A 24,109-nucleotide genomic window follows, 5' to 3' on the forward strand; every position below is an offset into this window, starting at 1 on the left:
TATTACTTCTGCTTTGGAGGGCTTATCTCATCTCCCTCTTATACTCTCTTAGAATTGGATTAAAGTGTCTGCCTGGAATGTGGGAGACCCAGGTTCAATCCCTGGGTTGGGAAGATCCCCTGGAGAAGGAAATAGCCACCCACTCCAGTACTCTGGCCTGGAGAATCCCATGGAGGGAGGAGACCAAGGATCAAGCAACACGAGTATCACCTGGAAACTTGTTAGAAATGCAGATTCTCAGATTCTTCCCAGACTGTCTGAGGCAGAAACTCAGGGGGTGGGATCCAACGGTCTGTTAAGTCCTCCAGGTGTTTCCAATCCCCACTAAAACTTGAGAACTATGGCTTTCGCAACTCGTACAATATTTCATTTCTGTTTTATTGTAGCTTGCAACGATTCCTCTACTGGCTCTCCAAGGCTGTAGGTATGTCTGTTTAGTCATTTTTTTTTTTTTTTTTTATCTTGAACTCCTCATATTGCTAAGACCATGGAGTTTACAGTATTTTGCATTCAGTATTAATGAATATTCGCTGTTAAATTGATATTACACTTGACTTTGGTATGTCAGTACATCACATTAGTTGTAAAATATATATATTGGATATTTTCCCTAGAAAAATAGCAGAGTACTTGAGAAAATAATTTTACATATTTTCTCTTGATCCAGTGAGTCCTTAAAAAAAAATGACACAGGTTTTCAAAGTCTGGTATTCCTTGTACCATTCTCAGAGAAGGTTCCTTAGTGATTCTGCTGTGTGCTTCTTATCCTCTTGGTGAAATTGTAATGATTGACTACAAGCTTTGAAATCAGATCAATAGAAATTTTTCCCCAGCTCTGCTACATTTTCTCTGTGCTTGTTCAACGTACTTAACCTTAATATTCTTGAGTTTCTATCTGAAAAACAGGGTATAATGCTCATTTTGCTAAGTTCTTACGAGGTTTAAAAATAAAAACTGTCACATGTAAAGTAATCAATAAACATATGCTGTTATTTAATTTTTGGCTTTATTATTATCAACTTGAGGAAAGAACAGATATACATTTTCTACTGTGAATAATTATAGTATGTTCAACTGATTATTCTAAAAGTACTGCATAATTGCTCTACTGTGAAAGAACATAGTATTTCTGCACTAGGGAAAAAATACCTGGACAATGGTTTATTCTCTAAATTGTCCAATTGATGAAATTACTTTTTTCTAAAGACTGAGTTGTTACAAAACCCTTAAAAAGAGACAACATGCTGTTTAAGAAAGAATTGTAGACTTGAAATCAGAAGGCCCACATTAGAGTCCTAGTTCCCTTCTCTTCATGGTTAGGATTTGAGTTAGGTTACAAATCAAGGTGCAAGTTACTTAGCAATCTGAACTTCAGTTTTTCACCTTTGTAAAATAAAACCAATAAAAATTTGTAAATTAGTTAATTTCATTGAGTTGCTAAAAGAAATAACAAAACCATAAATGTAAAAGTTGTAAAGTAGTACATAAATACAAGGTGTAAAAACACCTTGCTGTGGCTATTATTATAATTATTATAAAATTGAGATTCTCTGCTACTCATTATTTGCTAGTTTCTTGTGTTATGTGGACATGGTTTGTTTTGGAGTCCAAGTGAGAACAAATTGAGTAATATTATTTTAATTAATTTATTTTTAATTTTTATTTTATATTTGAGTAGAGTTGATTTACAGTGTTGGGTTAGTTTCAGGTGTACAACAAAGTGATTCACTTTATATATATATATATACACACATATATTTACACACGTATATCCATTCTTTTCCAGATCCTTTCCCATATAGGTTATTATAGAATATTGAATAGAGTTCCTTGTGCTGTAAATTAGGTACTTGTTGGTTATCTGTTTTATATATAGTAGTGTGTATATGTTAATCCCCCTTCCATGTTCTTATTGATGTACTCATACCCGCTAAGAATGGGGTTCAGAACTTTGAAACATAGTGCATGTGCTAATAAAATGCTGTTGGACACAAATGACTTCTGCTCTGACAACTGACCCTGCTTGGATTTAAATTGGTGTCCATGAGGCATGTGGCATCGCACTGTATCATGCAGGGCCATCAGATTCTCTGCCTTTGAAGGGAAAACGTATTTTCTGGCTTCCTGTCACTACAGTCCTAGTTAATCAGTTCCCTGGTGCTTCTCTTTATGACTTCAGGCTGTGCAGTAGTCCTGCAGTAAAACTACATTCTCACAGGGCTTTTGATTTTATTTGAAGTTCTCGTGCTTATGCTTGAGTTTTCTTTCTTAATATTTATGAATGGCATATGAGCTTGATGGCAGTTTTAGAATCAGCCAAGAAGTCCCTCAGGATGTCTGATCTGGCTGTTTTTATAAAAGAACAACCACCAGCAGCCCCTTTCCTTTGCTTACTCTGGAGGTTAAATCAACAAAACTATAAGATACATGCCTAAAGTTTGGAGCTTCTCCTGCTTTTTTGATTGAGGGTTAGAGATAGATCCTCTGTAACCATTAGATACTAAATGTGATGCATACATCAAGGAAGGATTCTCTAGAAAGGTAGACAGAAGGACAAGCTTGCCCCCCGACAGTATAAGACTTTGATAAGGCATGATCTCAGTCATTGGGAAGATAGCTCAGGATTGAAGTAATTTCCAAAACCCAGCTGGGATGGACTATCCTGACCTGGGTACTAAGGAATGCAGAAATATAGGCCATGGCCACAGGAATAATACAGTAAGGAAATACAGAAAAGCATGAGAGGCCATTGGAAGTAACATTAATCTAACTATGTAGTATATTATGTTTCTTCTGTATGATTTTCTGTGTCTTCCAAATTTCATGTAGTGAACATGTATTATTTTTATCAACAGGACAAATGTGCAGTGAGACAGCAGAGCAAATAGTGTAAGTTCTTACAAGATTTCTTCCTTCTCCATTCCTGTATTTCCAGAGGTGAGTGTAGTGCCTGGATCCTTGTCGGCACTCAATAAATATTTGCTGAGTGGAAGAATTAATTCATCTTGAAAAAAACTGCAGAAAAGTATGCCTCATATGGGGCTTCCCTGGTGGCTCAGTGGTCTTTACTACTGCCAATGCAGGAGACATGGGTTCAGCCCCTGGGTCTGGAAGATCCTCTGGAGAAGGAAATGGCAACCCACTCCAGCATTCTTGCCTGGGGAATCCTGTGGACAGAGGAGCATGGTCCATGGTGTCGCAAGAGTCAGACATGACTTAGCGACTGAACAATAACAACAACAACAATGCCTCATAGGATGATGAATATATTAACAATATACCAATGTATAACATTACAGTATGTGTGAAGTCATTGGATGGTTTTAGTCATATGAGTGATATAACCTGAATTATGCTTTACAAAAATATCACTTTGTATACCATGCAAAAGTGACCTTTGGGGGGAAAAAACAGAAGTGCTTGACCATTTGAAAGCTATTCTAGACAAAAAAAAATTATAAGTTGAACTGACGCTGTTAGTAAGGAATGGTTGCTGTTAACTGTAATTTTGCATAACAATGCAATTATTGTTAGCAGATTGGACACAGGCTATGGGGAACAAAGAGTGGTAAAAAAAATGACTGCAGATTTTTTGGAGTGAGGTGCAGGAACAATGATGTACCATTTCTTGAGAATAGTGATGGGGGAAAGAATAATTGGGGGAAAGTGGAGAGGACATAATTCTCTTTTGGTCATAATACAGGTGAACTTCTCGTTATGTATAAAAGATGCTCAGTTAATACTAATCTTATTATTTCTATAAATCTATAGAGTTCAGGAGGGAAATCAGCACTGAAGATACAATTTGTGTGTTATATAATCAATGAATATATTTACATTTAAACCAACATTTATACATTTAAACCAGGGGATTGGGTGATTCTGCAGATAGATAGATAAATAGATAGATTCACACACACACACATATTGAAAATTTTAGGTGAAGTCACTCAGCAAGATTGAGTACTTTTTCTTAACAGTTCTCTGATGCTCAGGTTCAGGTGTGGATTAGACAGACAGTTGGATTTAACCAAGGCTTACAGTGTGTAAAATGAGCATGACAGAGTGATAACAGGAGAGTGGAGGGGATATGAAAAGGAGTGCTTTACAATTATGCCAAACACTCTATTGTATAATATGAACATTTCTCATGTCTATCAATATTCTAATAAGAATATATCCAAATCAATTTATAACATATCCAAATGCATAACCAATTTTTTTATGTCTGTCAATATTGATGATGTTTTCATAGCAGAACCCTCTGCACCTGCTCACATGTAAAATATGGCCTGAAAAAGTGGACATTGCTTTTTCCTGTGCTTATTTCAATAAAAGTTAATGAACTCTCTTCCTGGGTACCGGAAACCTTTTCTCTACAGTTTGACCAATGGTTTCTAAAATTGCTTTGTTCTTGAGTCGGAAGGTAACACTTTCTCATCTTCAGTCCAGAACTGGCCCTGCAAAAAAAAAAAAAAAAAAAAAAAAAAATCCAATGGCATGCACTGAGAGGAAACACATGGCGAACATGTGCTGTCCTGTCTGGGGAAGGAGGCCTCCCTCCCTTCTCGCCCCACCATAGGACCAACAGCATTCCATTTGGGTTTGGGCCGGTGGTTAGCCCTGCCTCTCAGCCTTCCCTTTTCAGCTGCTGTGAATGCTCTGGTGAAGCCTGCAGAGGAAAACACATTTTCCTAGAGAAAATCAAATCCCTGACAATAGACAAGAAGATTCACAGCCCCAGCAATTGATGATAGGATAACGTGTGGCTGACTTCATAACATGGCTGCAGTGAGACAATGTGCCAACTGTTAGGAAATGAGATGTAATAAACTTGCTATAAAAATAGATTTTGAACACCATAATGTAAGGAGAAACAGGAAGCTTCAAAGGGAAAGTGGCAGGGCCATTAGAGAACTGAGTATTCAAGCTTTCATTAGACTTGGCTGCAGTTGGACATGTGCTCCAAGTTAGTGGTATGAACTGTTTGAGGACTGCTGAAGTTGACTTAGTTTTATTTAGGGGCCTTTTTTTCCTTCTTGTACCAGTATGCCATTGTAAATTAGGATTCTAACATTTCAGAAGTGCCCTTTTCCCTTTATAGCCAAATTTAAAATCCTCTTAGTGTGTGCCTGAAGCTTTGGGATGTGTGCTCTTTTAGTCCACTAAGCAAACATTTAATTAATTAGCATTGTTGAGATGGAGCCATAAATATGTGTTGACCGAAAAGGAGGGAGGGCTTAGGGTTTCAGTTCACTCCTAAGTGAACAGGATGTGGACAATTCCCGTATTTGTGTGACATTTGTCCTGGACAACAGAGATGGTGCTCTTGGGACAAGTCAGTCTTGTTTGCCTCATGCCACAGTGTGATATTTCATGACCTGAAGGTGGGAGTAAACCCTTCTGCATAAAGAAGGCAATAAACAAGCCAAGGAACTAGGGAGCTCTTTTTAATTTCCCTCTGGCAACCCAAGTAAAATGAATTGTAAAAGCCACACTGTTTGGAATGTAAAGACAAGGCCCAAATGTTCTTAATTTACTCCCAGGGAGCACTCAATCCAGCTGACTGTAACATAAGGAATTTAATAAAGTAAAAGCAAGTTATCTAGCCAAACCTCCTGCTGCTTTTTTATAATATCAAAATGAAAATAGGCTTAATTTGGTGTTATTATAATCGAATTCATTATGATATCCAAACATGTTTTATGCTTTCCTCCCCTTGGATATGATGTTGCTGCTGATTGTATGGATGGGAAGGAGGTTAAATTGCTCACTTGTTGAATGCAGATTAACTAATTCTCGATGCTGAGGAATTGCTCACCAAACTTTACAGATAATTTATAAACTGTTCATTTCTAATGGAAATATGCTGGATAAACTGAGTCATTTTATTTTAATGAAGAGCTTATTAGACAATTTTATATACAAGGTTGTTATTAATCCAACATGAATTGTTTTTCTGTAAACTCATTGTAAGTACAAAATATTAAAGTTGAAATTATCAACAATGGCTATGCATCCTGGTCTTCTAGGTGCTCTGCAGGCTTCCTCAGATGATATGAGCGTGCTCTATGCCCATAAGGCTGTTCAAGGAGACAAAGGAGTCACATTAGAAACTGAGCCTTAAAGAATACAGAGGACAACAGAAGTGTCAGTCATGAGTTCAGAGAGTGAATTCAAACTAATCCCTTGCCCACTCCAGTACTCTTGCCTGGAAAATCCCATGGATGGAGGAGCCTGGTAGGCTGCAGTCCATGGGGTTGCTAAGAGTAAGACATGACTGGGCGACTTCACTTTCACCCCTTAAATAAAGAATTTAAGTTTTCCAACTTCCTACATGGTGGTAATTTCTCATACCTCTTATTTGCCTTTTTGAAGATTGTGATCAACCGGATTTCATTAAGAATAGTGAAGAAACATCATTAATTCAGAATAATCAGGCTGGCTCATCAGAATGTGCCAAACATAACAAGCTGATGCTAGTATAAAACTAGAGTTTAACATACCATAGAGAATGGGAAGTGATATGTATATGCTGTATTCTAAACTTCCCAAATGATGATAGAATAGGGTGTTGGCTAAAAATGTTAAGCATGGAAAGGATTATGATATATTGCCAGACATAAAATTGCTTGTAATGCATAATAAAATCATCAGTCAATACAGGGAAGACTGTGATAACTGAGAACATGGGTGAGATATACCTATAGATAAATGGGTAAGGCACAGCATCTGTCTGTAGAATGACAGTGATGACTTGATTCCTGATTGGATTGGTACCTTATGTATCAATCAATGACAAATTTATCTTTCCTGGTGGCTCAGATAGTAAAGAATCTGCTTGTAATGCAGGAGACCTGGGTTCAATCCCTGAGTTGGGAAGATCCCCTAGAGAAGGGAATGGCTACCCACTCCAGTATTCTTGCCTAGAGAATTCCATGGACAGAGGAGCCTGGCAGCCTGCCATGCACAGGGCTGCACAAGAGTCAGACACTACTGAGTGACTAAGCACACACACTCACAATGACCAATTAAGGGAAGAGCAATTCCAGTGTGAAACAGAGACAGACCACAGCCAGTTCAGAATTCTTGGAGATAATTCTTAACTTTTCTGGTCACTTTCTAGGTGCCATGGGTGATGCTTGTTTGGACTTGCCATCATGCGTTTGTGTGTTGTGGGTTAGGATGAGACTTCTCTTTTGAATCAGTAATTAGAATAAAAAGATCACATGCCATCTTACTTTCCCTCCTCATAGCCCTCCATTTGTGATGAAGGGTTGCTATTCTCCCAGCTAATAGATTGTGATGCCTTCCTTCTAGAGGAGCCCAACTTTGCCTTTGTTTTTGGTTCTTAAGTAGGCATGGAAATAAAAGTATTAGTTATTTACTCTAGATAGAACTTCGAGAATTCAAACCCAACACAGTATTTTAGGATTTATGTTCAAGGAGAAAGAAGTGACCATAGAGTTGATCTGATGAGGAGAATAGGATATTATCTGTCAGTCAAGATAAACTATGGCTAAGTTATCAGCAACCCTTAGGATATTTGAGTATGAAATAGGACTCTCTCCTTCTGATTCACCCTCGGTGCACTGCTAACCAACTGCAAGACCTCAGCCTACTGATGGAAGAGATTGCTAGTGGTGTGGTCTCAACAGCTAGATGGGAAGATTTTCTAAGTAAACAATAATAATTCCTTATATCTCAATGGGGGCTTCCCAGGTGGTGCTACTGGTAAAGAACCCTCCTGCTGATGCAGGAGATGTAACAGACACGGGTTTAGTCCCTGGGTCGGGAAGATCCCCTGGAGGAAGGCGTGGCAACCCACTTCAGTATTCTTGCCTGGAGAATCCCATGGACAGAGGAGCCTGGCCAGTTTCAGTCCATAGGTTTGCAAAGAGTTGAAAATGACTGAAGTGACTTGGCACACACACACACATATCTCAATGGGACTCTAGAATTTAAAGTAATCACCAACATATGCTATTTACTTGATTGTCAGTACAATCCCTAAACTATAAAATAAATGCAAATGAGCCAGGACATGGAAGCAACCTAGATGTCCATCAGCAGATGAATGGATAAGAAAGCTGTGGTACATATACACAATGGAGTATTATTCAGCCATTAAAAAGAATACATTTGAAGCAGTTCTAATGAGGTGGATGAAACTGGAGCCTATTATACAGAGTGAAGTAAGCCAGAAAGAAAAACACCAATACAGTATACTAATGCATATATATGGAATTTAGAAAGATGGTAACAATAACCCTGTGTACGAGACAGCAAAAGAGACACTGATGTATAGAACAGTCTTATGGACTCTGTGGGAGAGGGAGAGGGTGGGAAGATTTGGGAGAATGGCATTGAAACATGTAAAATATCATGTATGAAATGAGTTGCCAGTCCAGGTTCGATGCACGATACTGGATGCTCGGGGCTGGTGCACTGGGACGACCCAGAGGGATGGAATGGGGAGGGAGGAGGGAGGAGGGTTCAGGGTGGGGAATACATGTATACCTGTGGCGGATTCATTTTGATATTTGGCAAAACTAATACAGTTATGTAAAGTTTAAAAATAAAATTAAATTAAAAAAAAATAAATGCAAATGGTAGGAAAAGTACACTCACTATTTCCTGATTTACTAAAACAGCTAATGATCTGTATGAGACAACATAAGTCAATATTATATTGTACATCAATAACTCATTCATTGCCCTTCTAAATCAACACCAATATATATGACACTGTTTTATTAGGTTAGGAAGGAAACATACATGCATACTTTTCTAGAAACCAAGAACTGAAGATAGAAATTAAATCACACAAGACCACAAAGCAATTAGAAAGTGAGCTGCAATTAGAACTCAAAATTCTTACTCTTATTCTAATACTGATAAAGAAGATGGTCTCTGCTAATTATTTAATGTAGAGGCAGTCTGAGCCTGTATACATAGGCTTAGACTATAAATATGTATGTATATATGGTAGACACTAGCCACATCCTTCCAATTCAATATTTAACTACACATTACATATGATATTAAATTTAAAACTATCATTGACTTTCCAGGCAACATGTGGCATCCTTCTTTTCTAAATTTAAATCATTTCATTCTAAAAGTATAAAAAAGACCAGAGGCAACAGCAAGACTTAACTGGTCAAATTTCTAAGTCAATGTTGCATTTGATTTCAATATTTTTGTCTTGTACTAGCATTTTAAATGTAAGGATATTAGATGAATAGCACAGAAAAGATAAATTGTCCTGAGGTGCCCTTGCTGGTGTTACAAACAAGTTATTTTAGAAAGAATTTTCTTTTTACATCAAAGCCTTTTCAAAGAGCTGGTTCAGGGAAGAATTTGATATTTACAAAAACTAGTATTTCTAAAACTGCAAAGCCCACATTCTATTAAAAAGAATTCTCACTTCTCAAAAATTTAAAGAACCCCTAGAGTGCTAAATGCAAAGCTCTTTTAAGTAAATGAAATGGACCAGCTGTGAGAAAAATCTGCACCATGATCCAGTGGAAAGCAATGGTCATAAGCTCTGCCTTAATCACTCTCGAGGCTTGTTTCCTTGAGAAGGAAGTAACATGAGACCTCAGTTTCCCCATGGGAGACCAAATGGGGTTGGACTCTATAATATGTAAGCATCATTTCAATTTTAATAATCTATGGTTGTAAAGCCTATATTTTACAGCATTACATGTTTGGATTTGACTCCTTCACCAGTCTAGCAAATAAGCTTGTTTTATATATCAGTTCAGTTCAGTCGCTCAGTTGTGTCTGACTCTTTGTGACCCCATGAATCGCAGCACGCCAGGCCTCCATGTATATCACCAACTCCCGGAGTTCACTCAGACTCACGTCCATCGAGTCAGTGATGCCATCCAGCCATCTCATCCTCTGTTGTCCCTTTCTCCTCCTGCCCTCAATCCCTCCCAGCATCAGAATCTTTTCCAATGAGTCAACTCTTCTCACGAGGTGGCCAAAGTACTGGAGTTCCAGCTTTAGCATCATTCCCTCCAAAGAAATCCCAGGGCTGATCTCCTTCAGAATGGACTGGGTGGATCTCCTTGCAGTCCAAGGGACTCTCAAGAGTCTTCTCCAACACCACAGTTCAAAAGCATCAATTCTTCGGCACTCATCCTTCTTCACAGTCCAACTCTCACATCCATACATGACCACAGGAAAAACCATAGCCTTGACTAGACAGACCTTTGTTGGCAAAGTAATGTCTCTGCTTTTGAATATGCTATCTAGGTTGGTCATAACTTTCCTTCCAAGGAGCAAGCGTCTTTTAATTTCATGGCGGCAATCACCATCTGCAGTGATTTTAGAGCCCCCCAAAATAAAGTCTGACACTGTTTCCACTGTTTCCACTGTTTCCCCATCTATTTCCCATGCAGAGATGGGACCAGATGCCATGATCTTCATTTTCTGAATATTGAGCTTTAAACCAACTTTTTCGCTCTCCACTTTCACTTTCATCAAGAGGCTTTTGAGTTCCTCTTCACTTTGTGCCATAAGGGTGGTGTCATCTGCATATCTGAGGTTATTGATATTTCTCCTGGCAATCCTGATTCCAGCTTGTGTTTCTTCCAGTCCAGCATTTCTCATGATGTTCTCTGCATATAAGTTAAATAAACAGGGTGACAATATACAGCCTTGACGAACTCCTTTTCCTATTTGGAACCAGTCTGTTGTTCCATGTCCAGTTCTAACTGTTGCTTCCTGACCTGCATACAGGTTTCTCAAGAGGCAGGTCAGGTGGTCTAGTATTCCCATCTCTTTCAGAATTTTCCACAGTTTCTTGTGTTCTACACAGTCAAAGGCTTTGGCATAGTCAATAAAGCAGAAATAGATGTTTTTTTTTTTTAATTTATTTTATTTTTAAACTTTACATAATTGTATTAGTTTTGCCAAATATCAAAATGAATCCGCCACAGGTATACATGTGTTCCCCACCCTGGAACTCTCCTGCTTTTCCATGATCCAGAGGATGTTGGCAATTTGATCTCTGGTTCCTCTGCCTTTTCTAAAACCAGCTTGAGCATCAGGGTTCACGGTTCACATATTGCTGCAGCCTGGCTTGGAGAATTTTGCGCATTACTTTACTAGCATGTGAGATGAGTGCAATTGTGTGGTAGTTTTTAGCATATCTACCCAGATTTCACTGAAAACATTTCTTCTCCTTTTTTGCCCATAGACCTCAGCTTTTTGAAAAATTCACCCATGTATTTCTGGAGATATTTGTTTGCATGTGCTTGGTATAAATCTCAGTCTTGCCAGTGGCCAGGGCTGTTCACTGAGTCTCTGTCAGGGACACTCAGCTCCACCACACCTACCAAAGCCTTGCTGTTGCTCTGCTGGTCAGTTGCCATGTTATCCAGACACTGTCTCCTGGAACTCCCAAGCTGTACACCTTTGAGATCCAAGCACTATGATGTATTTCCTACAATCTCTCTGCCTCAGAACCAGTTTAGAAATGCCTTTTTTTCTTAAGGCTTCAATCCCAGTCATGGGCCTGGACTGAGGAAAAGGGTGGGAAGTATTTATCTTTCTTAATTATAGAACTCATGCAGAAATCTACTTCTCACAGATTCCTTTTCCTCCAAAGCAAATTATCAGTGCCTAGATTCCTGAGAGATTGTGGAGCCCACAAAAGCCATCTCAATTTCTGCCAAATCAAGGCTTCTCTTTTACTGAACATTCAAAAATATTTGTTGGTGGGAATTAATATTTTAGAATGGTTCATAACACCTCTAATAATTAGCTGCAATCTTCTTAATAAAGGGACAGGCAATTAGCACAAGGACACATACCTTCAGATTAGAAGTATCTTGTTCTTGGATCACATTGATTTTCCTATTAGAGAATCTTTCATCTACGATTTACTCTTAGGACACTAAATTTTCTATCATTATCTGAGTGATATGGGTTGCCACTATCAAGTAGATGTTCATAAATGTGACTTCAACTTTAGAAAGAGGAGGTAATACTAATATAGGCATTGATTTAGAAAGGCAATGAGTGAGTTACTCATTACTCATATATATAATATACTTGATATATATATCAAGCGTATTATACTTGATATATATAACAGTCTCATATATATGAGCTGTTTTAGGTAAGCTGGGAATAGTGGGTACAATTTTCCTACCATTTATATTTATTTCACAGTTCAGAGGTTGTACTGACTATCAAATAAAATAGCATATGTGTGAGTTTACCTTAAATTTTAGAGTTCCATTAGATATAAGCAGAAGATATTAAGAAGAGGTGGCAAGAATACACAAAAGAACTGTACAAAAAGGGTCTCCATGACCAAGGTAATCATGATGGTGTGATCACTCACCTAGAGCCAGACATCCTGGAATGCAAAGTCAAGTGGGCCTTAGGAAGCATCACTATGAACAAAGCTAGTGGAGGTGACGGAATTCCAGTTGAGCTATTTCAAATCCGAAAAGATGATGCTGTGAAAGTGCTGTACTCAATATGTCAGGAAATTTGGAGAACTCAGCAGTGGCCACAGGACTGGAAAAGGTCAGATATCATTCCAATCCCAATGAAAGGCAATGCCAAAGAATGCCTAAACTACCGCACAATTGCACTCATCTCACACACTAGTAAAGTGATGCTTAAAATTCTCCAAGCCAGGCTTCAGTAATACGTGAACCATGAACTTCCAGATGTTCAAGCTGGTTTTAGAAAAGGCAGAGGAACCAGAGATCAAATTGCCAACATCCAATGGATCATCGAAAAAACAAGAGAGTTCCAGAAAAAACATCTATTTCTGCTTTATTGACTATGCCAAAACTTTATTGTGTATCACAATAAACTGTGGAAAATTCTGAAAGAGATGGGATACCAGACCACCTGACCTGCCTCTTGAGAAATCTGTATGCAGGTCAGAAAGTAACAGTTAGAACTGGACATGGAACAACAGACTGATTCCAAATAGGAAAAGGAGTACGTCAAGGCTGTATATTGTCATCCTGCTTATTTAACTTCTATGCAGAGTACATCATGAGAAACACTGGGCTGGAAGAAGCACAGGCTGGAATTAAGATTTCCAGGAGAGATATCAATAACCTCAGATATGCAGAAGACACCCCCCTTATGGCAGGAAATGAAGAAGAACTAAAGAGCTTCTTGATGAAAGTGAAAGAAGAGAGTGAAAAAGTTGGCTTAATACTCAACATTCAGAAAACTATGATCATGGCATCTGGTCCCATCACTTCGTGGGAAATAGATGGGGAAACAGTGGAAACAGTGTCAGACTTTATTTTTTGGGGCTCCAAAATCACTGCAGATCGTGACTGCAGCCATGAAATTAAAAGACACTTGCTCCTTGGAAGGAACGTTATGACCAATCTAGACAACATATTACAAATGAGAGACTTTACTTTGCCAACGAAGATCCATCTAGTCAAGGCTATGGTTTTTCTAGTAGTCATCTATGGATGCGAGAGTTGGACTATAAAGAAAGCTGAGTGCTGTATTGGTGTTTTTCTTTCTGGCTTACTTCACTCTGTGTAATAGGCTCCAGTTTCATCCACCTCATTAGAACTGATTCTAATGTATTCTTTTTAATGGCTGAGTAATACTCCATTGTGTATATGTACCACAGCTTTCTTATCCATTCATCTGCTGATGGACATCTAGGTTGTTTCCATGTCCTGGCTATTATAAACAGTGCTGTGATGAACATTGGGGTACACGTGTCTCTTTCAAATCTCGTTTCCTCAGTGTGTATGCCCAGCAGTGGGATTGTTGGGTCATAAAGCAGTTCTATATCCAGTTTTTTAAGAAATCTCCACACTGTTCTCCATAGTGGCTGTACTAGTTTGCATCCCTACCAACAGTGTAAGAGGGTTCCCTTTTCTCCACACCCTCTCCAGCATTTATTGCTTGTATAGAGGGATTGTATGGGGAGGGAGGAGGGAGGAGGGTTCAGGATGGGGAACACGTGTATACCTGTGGAGGATTCATGTTGATATATGTCAAAACCAATACAATATTATAAAGTTAAAAATAAAATAAATTAAAAAAAAAAAAAGAAAGCTGAGTGCTGAAGAATTGATGCTTTTGAACTGTGGTGTTGGAGAAGACTCTTGAGAGTCCCTTGGACTGCAAGGAGATCCAACCAGTCCATCGTAAAGATCAGTCTTGGGTGTTCATTGGAAGGACTGATGTTGAAGCTGAAACTCCAATACTTTGGCCACCTGATGCGAAGAGCTGACTCATTGGAAAAGACCCTGATGCTGGGCCAGATTGAAGGTGGTAGGAGAAGGAACGACAGAGCATGAGATGGATGGCATCACCGACTCAGTGGACATGGGTTTGGGTAAACTCCGGGAGTTGGTGATGGACTGGGAGGCCTGGCATGCTGCAGTATGACTCTACAAAGATTTGGACATGACTGAGCGACTGAACTGAACTGAACTGAGATATAAACAATTATTATTAGTGGTAGTAGTACCATTAGTATTAATCACAGATAAACTATTCCCATCTGGCTTCTGAGGCTACTCTGCTAGTAGTCCCTTTTATTTGTATGGCTTAGTGGAAAGAGTTTGAAATTTGCAGTCATACACATGGGATCAAATTTGACTGTACCCCTCACTGTATGGCAGAGTAAGTTATTCACAGTTTGAACCAAGTTTCTCATCTATTAAGTGGAGATAATAAGTCATAGCTTGTAGAGATTCTCTGAAGATTAAATGAGCCATAATATTAAAAGTACTTGATACATTAAATCTTAACAAATGTCATATATCTGAAGGGGTTCTTTTCCCTAGGTTTCTTATAGATTATCATTACCTCTTAGGATTTAGGAAGTGCAGAATGTCACTGTGTGACATTTATTGTGAAAGTAAATTTACCTCTCTGGTCTGTAGATGGCTTAATGGGAAAATATGAAGGTTGGCTTCAAATGATAGCTAAAGTCCCTGGAGTTCTAAAATTAGTGATTCCAGAGTTTTAAAGGTTTAATTCATTCATTAAATAATGTTATTTTTTTCTCTTTGGTACCTGTCAAATCACTTTAAAAACTATTATCATACTCCATTTATTTTCTAATAAATTTTTGACAAATTAGACATTCAAGAAATCCACTGAGTTTTGCTAAATTAAACCTATATAATACTGAGAGGGGTTTGAAAAAATAAACTCTTGTATTATGATTATCACACATATTATTTAATGAGGGATCATACAGAGTTTCCAGATGCTACTTGTTTTTAGTGGGAGATGATAATTAACTTTATTCTACCTATCAGGCAATGCAGTATAGGTTGTTTCCTCATTTATCTTCATTGCTCTATGTACGCAAAAATTAACTGACTAAAATCAATCATTTTATTTTTTATTGAATATATTTGTATAGATGTTATGTTAGATTTGCATGTACAACATAATGATGTGACCTTTAATTACATTAAAAATTATCACCACAATGAGCCTAGTACCCATTTGGCCTCATACAAAATTATTACAGTGACCATATTTCTTATGGTGTATATTACATCCCTATGACTTATTTATTTTATAGTTGGGAGATTGTCTTTTAATCCCCTTTACCTATTTTGCCTGATTCCCTAGCCCCGTGTGGACTTCCTCTCTGTGAATGTGTTTTCATTTTGTTTGTTTTGCTTTTAAGATTGCACATATAAGTGAAGTAATAGGTATTTGTCTTTGTCTGACATATTTCATTCAGCACGATACCCTCTAGATCCATCAGTATTGTCGCAAATGACAAGATTTCATTTTTTAGGATGAATAATATTCCATTGTGTGTGTGTTTATATCTATACATACCACTTCTATTCCCATTCATCTATCAGGGGACACCTAGGTTGCTTCCATATCTTGCCTTTTATAAATAATGCTACAGTGAATAGAGGAGTGTAGATATCTTTTTGAATTAGTGCTTTTGTTTTCTTTAGAAACATAGCCCATGGCTGAATTGTTGGACCATATGGTAGTTCTATTTTTAATGTTTTGAAGAATATCCATACTGTTTTCTGTAGTGACTGTACCAATTTATATTCTGACCAATAGTGTATCAAGATTCCCTTTTCTCCACATCCCCACCAACACTTGTTATTTGTCCTGTATTTGATGATAGCTATTCTGAAAGATATAAGGTTAAATTTCATGGTGGTTTTGATTTGCATTTTCCTGATAATTAATGATGTTGAGTATTTTTTCCCATATGTGTTGGCCATCTGTGTGTCTTCTTTGGAAAAATATTTTTTCAGGTCTTCTGCCCATTTTAAAATCAGATTTTTTTTTTGGATACTGAATTGTATGAAATATTTGATATTTTGAATATCAACCTTTGAATATTTGCCTTATTAAATATATTGTTTATGAATATAGTCTCCTACTCAGTTTGCTGTCTTTTTTGTTTTGGTGTGCAAAATTGTTTTAATTTGTTGCGCTACCATTTACTTTTGCTTTTGTTTCCCTTACTTGAGGAGATATATCCAAAAAATACAGCTAAGACTGAAGTGAAAGAACATATTGCTTATATTTTCTTCTATAAGTTTTATGGTTTCAAGTCTTACCTTTAAGTCTTCAATCTATCTTGAGTTTATTTTTATATATGATGGGAGTGAGTGGTCCAGATTCATTCTTTTCCATGTAGCTGTCCAGTTTCCCCATATAATTTATTGAAAAGGTTGTCTTTCCCCCATTGTATATTCTTATCTCTTTTATCATAGGTTATTTCATATTATAAATTATATGGGTTTATTTCTGGGCTCTCTGTTCTGTTGATCTATTTGTCTGTTTTTTTGGGGGGGAGGGCTATTTGAAATCAGGAAGTGTGATACATCCAGCTTTGTTCTTCTTTCTCAAATTTGCTTTGACTAATTGAGGTCATTTTTGTTTTCATATAAATTTTAGAATTGTTTCTTTTAGTTCTTTAAAATTATCAATGAGATTTTGATAAGGATTGCATTAAATCCATAAATTGACTTAGTTAATATGGATATTTTAATAACATTAATTCTTCTAGTTTATGAGCTGAGCATGATATAGCTTTCCAATTATTTGTATCATTTTAAATTTATTTCATCAACATTGTATAGTTTTCAAAGTATAGGTCTTTCACTTCTTTAGTTAAATTTACTCCTAGTTATTTTATTCTTTTTAATATAACTGCAAATGGCATTGTGTTTTAATTTTGGTTCCTGATAGTTTGTTATTAGTATATAGAAAGGCAACAGATTTCATTATGCTAATTTTTTATCTTGTTTGCTGAATTCATTGATTAGTTCTGATAGTTTTCTTTATGGAATCATGAGTCTTTTCTATGTATAGTATTATGCAATCTGCAAAAAGTTACTTGTCAATTTGAATTCCTTTTATTTCTGTTTCATTGTTTAAAATATACCTTTAAAAATTTTTATTAAAGAATGAAATGAAATAATTTAATTGAAGAATAAGAATTATATAGTTTTCATTAAGAAAAGTTTAAAAATTAGAAAACAGGTAAAAATAGAAGTCATTCATCTTTACCTTCATATCGCTAATGTAGCCACTATTATTATTTATACTTGAGCAATGTCATTTTCTGGCTTTAAATTAGTCAGGTATTTTCTTCTCACTTATTTTGATGATGAATTGCTTAAATGCATTCTTTTGGCATTTGTGAATAACATATTTTTAGACAGGTAGGAATTAACCTAAATTTCATGTGAATATCTGAGACTGAGTACCACTCATTGGAATTTAAAATGATTGATAACAATATAACAGAATTTTATCATGTAGAATTCAAGTAAATGTATTATAGTATATAGAGCTTGAAACAGATTAAAATGTTGTGACATTTGGGAGACATCCAAATCCCAGCTTTTATAACTCTTTCAAAGATACCTGCTGACCTATTCAGAAGAGTGAATTCACAACCCAAATATCATAAATTCCCTTTCCATGTCCTCAAGCATTAAAGGGAAGCAACACTCGTGTTAATATAAATTTTCTTTGCCACCTTCCAAACTTTATGACCTTTCCATCCTTGACCATAATAAGACAAACAGTAATTATTTTGCCTGTAGGTTTGCTTATCTCCTGGAATTGCACGAAAAGAATGGGTAATCATAAATGTAAGAATAGAGAATAGAAGGCATGGGAAGGAAACAGAAAGTGGTTATTTGCTTCACAAAAGCATTCGTTAAAAATAATTTTTAAAAGTCTTACTTATTTTCTTCTGAAAAGAATGGTTGGATTTAATCACAGAATTTTTTTAAACTAGTAAAATGAGGGATGTTGGATTTGGAATTATAGTGTGTTTACAATCTATCTGGTCTGCCTATTCAAGAAATATTTATTGAGTTAAGTTATTTCTTATATGAGAAATATTTTATTGCTTTATCTTTTATAAACACTTTTAAGCAAGTATGCTGTGCACTTAGTTGCTCAGTCCTGTCTGACTCTTTGTAACCCCCATGGACTGTAGCCTTCCAGGCTACTCTGGCCATGGGGAATTCTCCAAGCAATAATACTGGATTGGGTTGTCATATCTTCCTCCAGGGGATCTTCCCAACCCAGGGATCAAATCCAGGTCTCCCACATTGCATACCATCTGAGCCACCAGGGAAGCCCAAGAATACTGGAGTGGGAAGCCCAAGAATACTGGAGTTATGGGTAGCCATCCCTTCTCCAGGGTATCTTCCTGACCCAGGAATTGAACCAGGGTCTCCTGCATTGTAGGTGGATTCTTTACCACCTGACCTATGGGAGAAGCCCTTAAGCAAATCTAGTTGCCTTATTTGTGGAGGCATTGTTTAATACTAACCCTGGTGGCTCAGATGGTAAAGAATCTGCCTGCAATGCAGGAAACCCAGATTAAATCACTGAATCAGGAAGACCCCGTGAAGAAGGGAATGGCAACTCATTCTAGTACTCTTGCCTGGAGAATTTTTGGTGGGCTCCAAAATCACTGCAAATGATGACTGCAGCCATGAAATTAAGACGCTTGCTCCTTGGAAGAAAAGTTATGACCAACCTAGACAACATAATGAAAAAGCAGAGACATTACTTTGCCAACAAAGGTCTGTCTGGTCAAAGCTTTGGTTTTTCCAGTAGTCATGTATGGATGTGAGAGTTGGACTATAAAGAAAGTTGAGCACCAAAGAATTGATGCTTTTGAACTGTGGTGTTGGAAAAGACTCTTGAGAGTCCCTTGGACTGCAAGGAGATCCAACCAGTCCATCCTAAAGGAAATCAGTCCTAAATATTCATTGGAAGGATGATGCTGAAGCTGAAACTGCAATATTTTGGCCACCTGATGTGAAGAAGTGACTCCTTAGAAAAGACCCTGATGCTGGGAGTGATTGAAAGCAGGAAGAGAAGGGAATAACAAAGGATGAGATGGTTGCATGACATCACCATTTCAATGGACATGAGTTTGAGCAAGCTCTTGGAGTTGATGTTGGACAGGGAAGCCTGGTGTGCTGTGGTCCATGGGGTTGCAAAGAGGTGGACACAAATGAGCGACCGAACTGATTGATTACAGATAAAGATTTCAAATTTTATCCTTACATCTCTAGGAGGGGCTTCCCTGGTGGCTCAGTGGTAAAGAATCTGCCTGCCATGCAGGAGATGCAAATTCGATCCCTGGTTCAGGAAGATCCCGTGGAGCAGGAAATGGCTAACTATTCCAATATTCTTGCCTGGAAAATTCCATGGAAAGAGGAGCCTGGCGGGCTACAGTCCATGGGGTATTCATGAATATTTTCTGCACACTTTTATCTGATTAAGCTGTGTCATTGACTTGCTTATTATTGATCTACCTAGTTTATTTGGTTGAAAATAACAAGATAGCATTTCAGAAGCAAGCTCTGTATATTATAATAAATTTAAATACACCCATGGCTGATTCATGTCAATGTATGGCAAAAACCACCACAATATTGTAATTAGCCTCCAATTATAATAAATAAATTAATTAAAATTTATAGACAATCCGTAAAATGTATACAGATTACTGTGAATTTACACACACACACACCCCCCCTATAAATATGTGGACATAATGTTGAATGTTTTCTTTTTTAAACATTTGTTAATTTTTTCCTAACATGTTTGTTTGAACTCTTAGTAATTTATTCAGTTGCATTTGATAAATGACTCATGAAATTACATTTTTTATCATTTAGATACAGCAATACAGTATTGCCCTAGGTTAATTTACTATATCCAGTAATTTTTAGTAGAACAATGCCTCCTGGCTAACGAATATTTTAGGCTGATTTCCATTTCTGTATAATCTACTCTTCTTTAGAATAGTCATTATATAAGAAATATGTAATACATTAATCTCTGGAAATGGGGAACCAGCAATAAAAATATGATGTTTGCAGAGTTTTTTCAATTTGAAAAGTTGTTTCAGCCAGTATTTTATAGAGATTTTTAGTTCATCATTTTAAATATTTTAAGTAAAAAATAGCTTCCATTTATTGAGTACCTATGTTAAAATCCTTTTTGCACCATTTATTAGTTATATGAACTTGGAAAAATTTCATAATATCTGTATATTTAAATTCCAGCATCTGTAAATCAAGAATGATCATACTAATGATGTCATAGGTTTTATGAAGATTGTATAAATTAATGCATGTAAAACATTTAAAATAATCATTGACAAATAACAAGCACTTAGTATTTATCATATTGTTATTTTACATGATTAAGACTAGGTTTCTGTCTTGTAAGTGTTAGGGCAAGTTAGTTGCATCTGATTCCAACTTCACATGTGTGATAAATATTTATCTCTTTGGATTTTCTGCAAGGTGTAATGTTACAACCTTTTTCCCTTGCTTCACTGGTTTTAAATACCTTACTAAACTTCCAAGGATTCACATCTGTTAAGGTTTGTTTAAACATCTCCTATGAAGCTCATTCCTTGTAGACATCTTATCTTTTTAACATATCTTCTCAACAAGAATATTTTAAAGTCAGAAAGATTTATAATTACCCAATCCCTTTCAGAGTATGTGGTTGGTTGATAATTCTATTTCTTCCTCTTCATCATCATTCCATAAATGAAACACTAGATTACTTGGATCATAGAAATACTGAGTGAATTATTATTCAAATTATCTTACTCTTTCCAATGTGTCACCTTTGTTAGCCATAACTCACCCATTTAATATTCAGTTTTAATTTTTTTAGAAACTTTATATACCTTAGCAGCTAAAGTTATATTGAAAGGATTACTGAAATGCATAATTTTTTAAAACTGCTACAAATGATATGCATTAGTCTTTTCCTAAATTACCTACTTGTTCTAGAAAAATTCAAAATTGATTGGCAGAATTTTCATCTCTCAGAAAAAAAGCAGCTTTCACCGAGGAAAAGTGAAGCTTCATTCTACTGAGTATTATTACAGAACTCTTGCCCAGAAATGAAGCTTCCTAAAATTCCAAGAAAGCTTAACTGAATGTTCTGTCCTGCAATGATAATGAGAGAGATAAGTCTTTCCTGATACTCAAAGTGACTTAGTTTTTTGTCTTAAACATTTTGATAAAGCAATATTTATGCATTCAGAAATTAATTTATACTTTGAGATATATATTTTGATTCAAAATCACATATGGGAACAAAATCCAACTTATTTCATTATAACTATAATGTATGCTTAGTAAAATTTTAATATCAGATCAGAACAGTCACTCAGTCATGTCCGGCTCTTTGCGACCCCATGAATCGCAGCATGCCAGGCCTCCCTGTCCATCACCAACTCCCGGAGTTCACTCAGACTCACGTCCATTGAGTCAGTGATGCCATCCAGCCATCTCATCCTCTTCGTCCTCTTCTCCTCCTGCCCCCAATCCCTCCCAGCATCAGAGTCTTTTCCAATGAGTCAACTCTTCGCATGAGGTGGCCAAAGTACTGGAGTTTCAGCTTTAGTATCATTCCTTCCAAAGAAATCCCAGGGTTGATCTCCTTCAGAATGGACTGGTTGGATCTCCTTGCAGTCCAAGGGACTCTCAAGAGTCTTCGCCAACACCACAGTTCAAAAGCATCAATTCTTCGGCGCTCAGCCTTCTTCACAGTCCAACTCTCACATCCATACATGATCACAGGAAAAACCATAGCCTTGACTAGACGGACCTTTGTTGGCAAAGTAATGTCTCTGCTTTTGAACATGCTATCTAGGTTGGTCATAACTTTCCTTCCAAGGAGTAAGCGTCTTTTAATTTCATGGCTGCAGTCACCATCTGCAGTGATTTTGCAGCCCAGAAAAATAAAGTCTGACACTGTTTCCACTGTTTCCCCATCTATTTCCCATGAAGTGGTGGGACCAGATGCCATGATCTTCATTTTCTGACTGTTGAGCTTTAAGCCAACTTTTTCGCTCTCCACTTTCACTTTCATCAAGAGGCTTTTGAGCTCCTCTTCACGTTCTGCCATAAGGGTGGTGTCATCTGCATATCTGAGGTTATTGATATTTCTCCCGGCAATCTTGATTCCAGCTTGTGCTTCTTCCAGTCCAGCGTTTCTCATGATGTACTCTGCATATAAGTTAAATAAGCAGAGTGACAATATACAGCCTTGACGAACTCCTTTTCCTATTTGGAACCAGTCTGTTGTTCCATGTCCAGTTCTAACTGTTGCTTCCTGACCTGCATACAAATTTCTCAAGAGGCAGATCAGGTGATCTGGTATTCCCATCTCTTTCAGAATTTTCCACAGTTTCTTGTGATCCACACAGTCAAAGGCTTTGGCATAGTCAATAAAGCAGAAATAGATGTTTTTCTGGAACTCTCTTGCTTTTTCCATGATCCAGCGGATGTTGGCAATTTGATCTCTGGTTCCTCTGCCTTTTCTAAAACCAGCTTGAACATCAGGAAGTTCACGGTTCACATATTGCTGAAGTCTGGCTTGGAGAATTTTGAGCATTACTTTACTAGCGTGCGAGATGAGTGCAATTGTGCAGTAGTTTGAGCATTCTTTGGCATTGTCTTTCTTTGGGATTGGAATGAAAACTGACCTTTTCCAGTCCTGTGGCCACTGCTGAGTTTTCCAAATTTGCTGGCATATTGAGTGCAGCAGTTTCACAGCATCATCTTTCAGGATTTGGAATAGCTCCACTGGAATTCCATCACCTCCACTAGCTTTGTTCGTAGTGATGCTTTCTAAGGCCCACTTGACTTCACATTCCAGGATGTCTGGCTCTAGGTCAGTGATCATACCATCGTGATTATCTGGGTCGTGAAGATCTTTTTTGTACAGTTCTTCTGTGTATTCTTGCCATCTCTTCTTAATATCTTCTGCTTCTGTCAGGTCCATACCATTTCTGTCCTTTATTGAGCTCATCTTTGCATGAAATGTTCCTTTGGTATCTCTGATTTTCTTGAAGAGATCCCTAGCTTTTCCCATTCTGTTGTTTTCCTCTATTTCTTTGCATTGATCGCTGAAGAAGGCTTCCTTATCTCTTCTTGCTATTCTTTGGAACTCTGCATTCAGATGTTTATATCTTTCCTTTTCTCCTTTGCTTTTCACTTCTCTTCTTTTCACAGCTATTTGTAATGCCTCCCCAGATAGCCATTTTGCTTTTTTGCATTTCTTTTCTATGGGAATGGTCTTGATCCCTGTCTCCTGTACAATGTCATGAACCTCATTCCATAGTTCATCAGGCACTCTATCTATCAGATCTAGGCCCTTAAATCTATTTCTCACTTCCACTGTATAATCATAAGGGATTTGATTTAGGTCATACCTGAATGGTCTAGTGGTTTTCCCTACTTTCTTCACTTTAAGTCTGAATTTGGCAATAAGGAGTTCATGGTCTGAGCCACAGTCAGCTCCTAGTCTTGTTTTTGCTGACTGTATAGAGCTTCTCCATTTTTGGCTGCAAAGAATATAATCAATCTGATATTGGTGTTGACCATCTGGTGATGTCCATGTATAGAGTCTTCTCTTGTGTTGTTGGAAGAGGGTGTTTGTTATGACCAGTGCATTTTCTTGGCAAAACTCTACTAGTCTTTGCCCTGCTTCATTCCAGCATTTCAAAGCATAACCTTCCTGAATAAAATCAGTTCAGTTCAGTCCAGTCATTCAGTCATGTCTGACCCTTTGCAAC

General features: G+C 37.2%; 1 long non-coding RNA gene across 2 annotated transcripts in view; it reads left to right on the forward strand.

Moving 5' to 3' along the window:
- The first annotated feature begins 270 nt into the window (after nucleotides 1–270).
- The window catches only part of LOC123334898, an 86,580-nt gene continuing 62,741 nt past the window's right edge, over nucleotides 271–24,109 (forward strand). The window contains exons 1-3 of one of the 2 annotated variants that reach the window (XR_006641355.1): nucleotides 271–424; nucleotides 2,856–2,937; nucleotides 6,033–6,294. This is a non-coding gene — a long non-coding RNA (uncharacterized LOC123334898). Of the gene's footprint in view, nucleotides 425–2,855; nucleotides 2,938–6,032; nucleotides 6,295–24,109 lie in introns of those variants that run through there. The other variant, XR_006641356.1, reaches the window with a different exon arrangement.

Source organism: Bubalus bubalis, chromosome 8 (genome assembly GCF_019923935.1).
Source record: "Bubalus bubalis isolate 160015118507 breed Murrah chromosome 8, NDDB_SH_1, whole genome shotgun sequence".
Taxonomy (NCBI): Eukaryota; Metazoa; Chordata; class Mammalia; order Artiodactyla; family Bovidae; genus Bubalus; species Bubalus bubalis.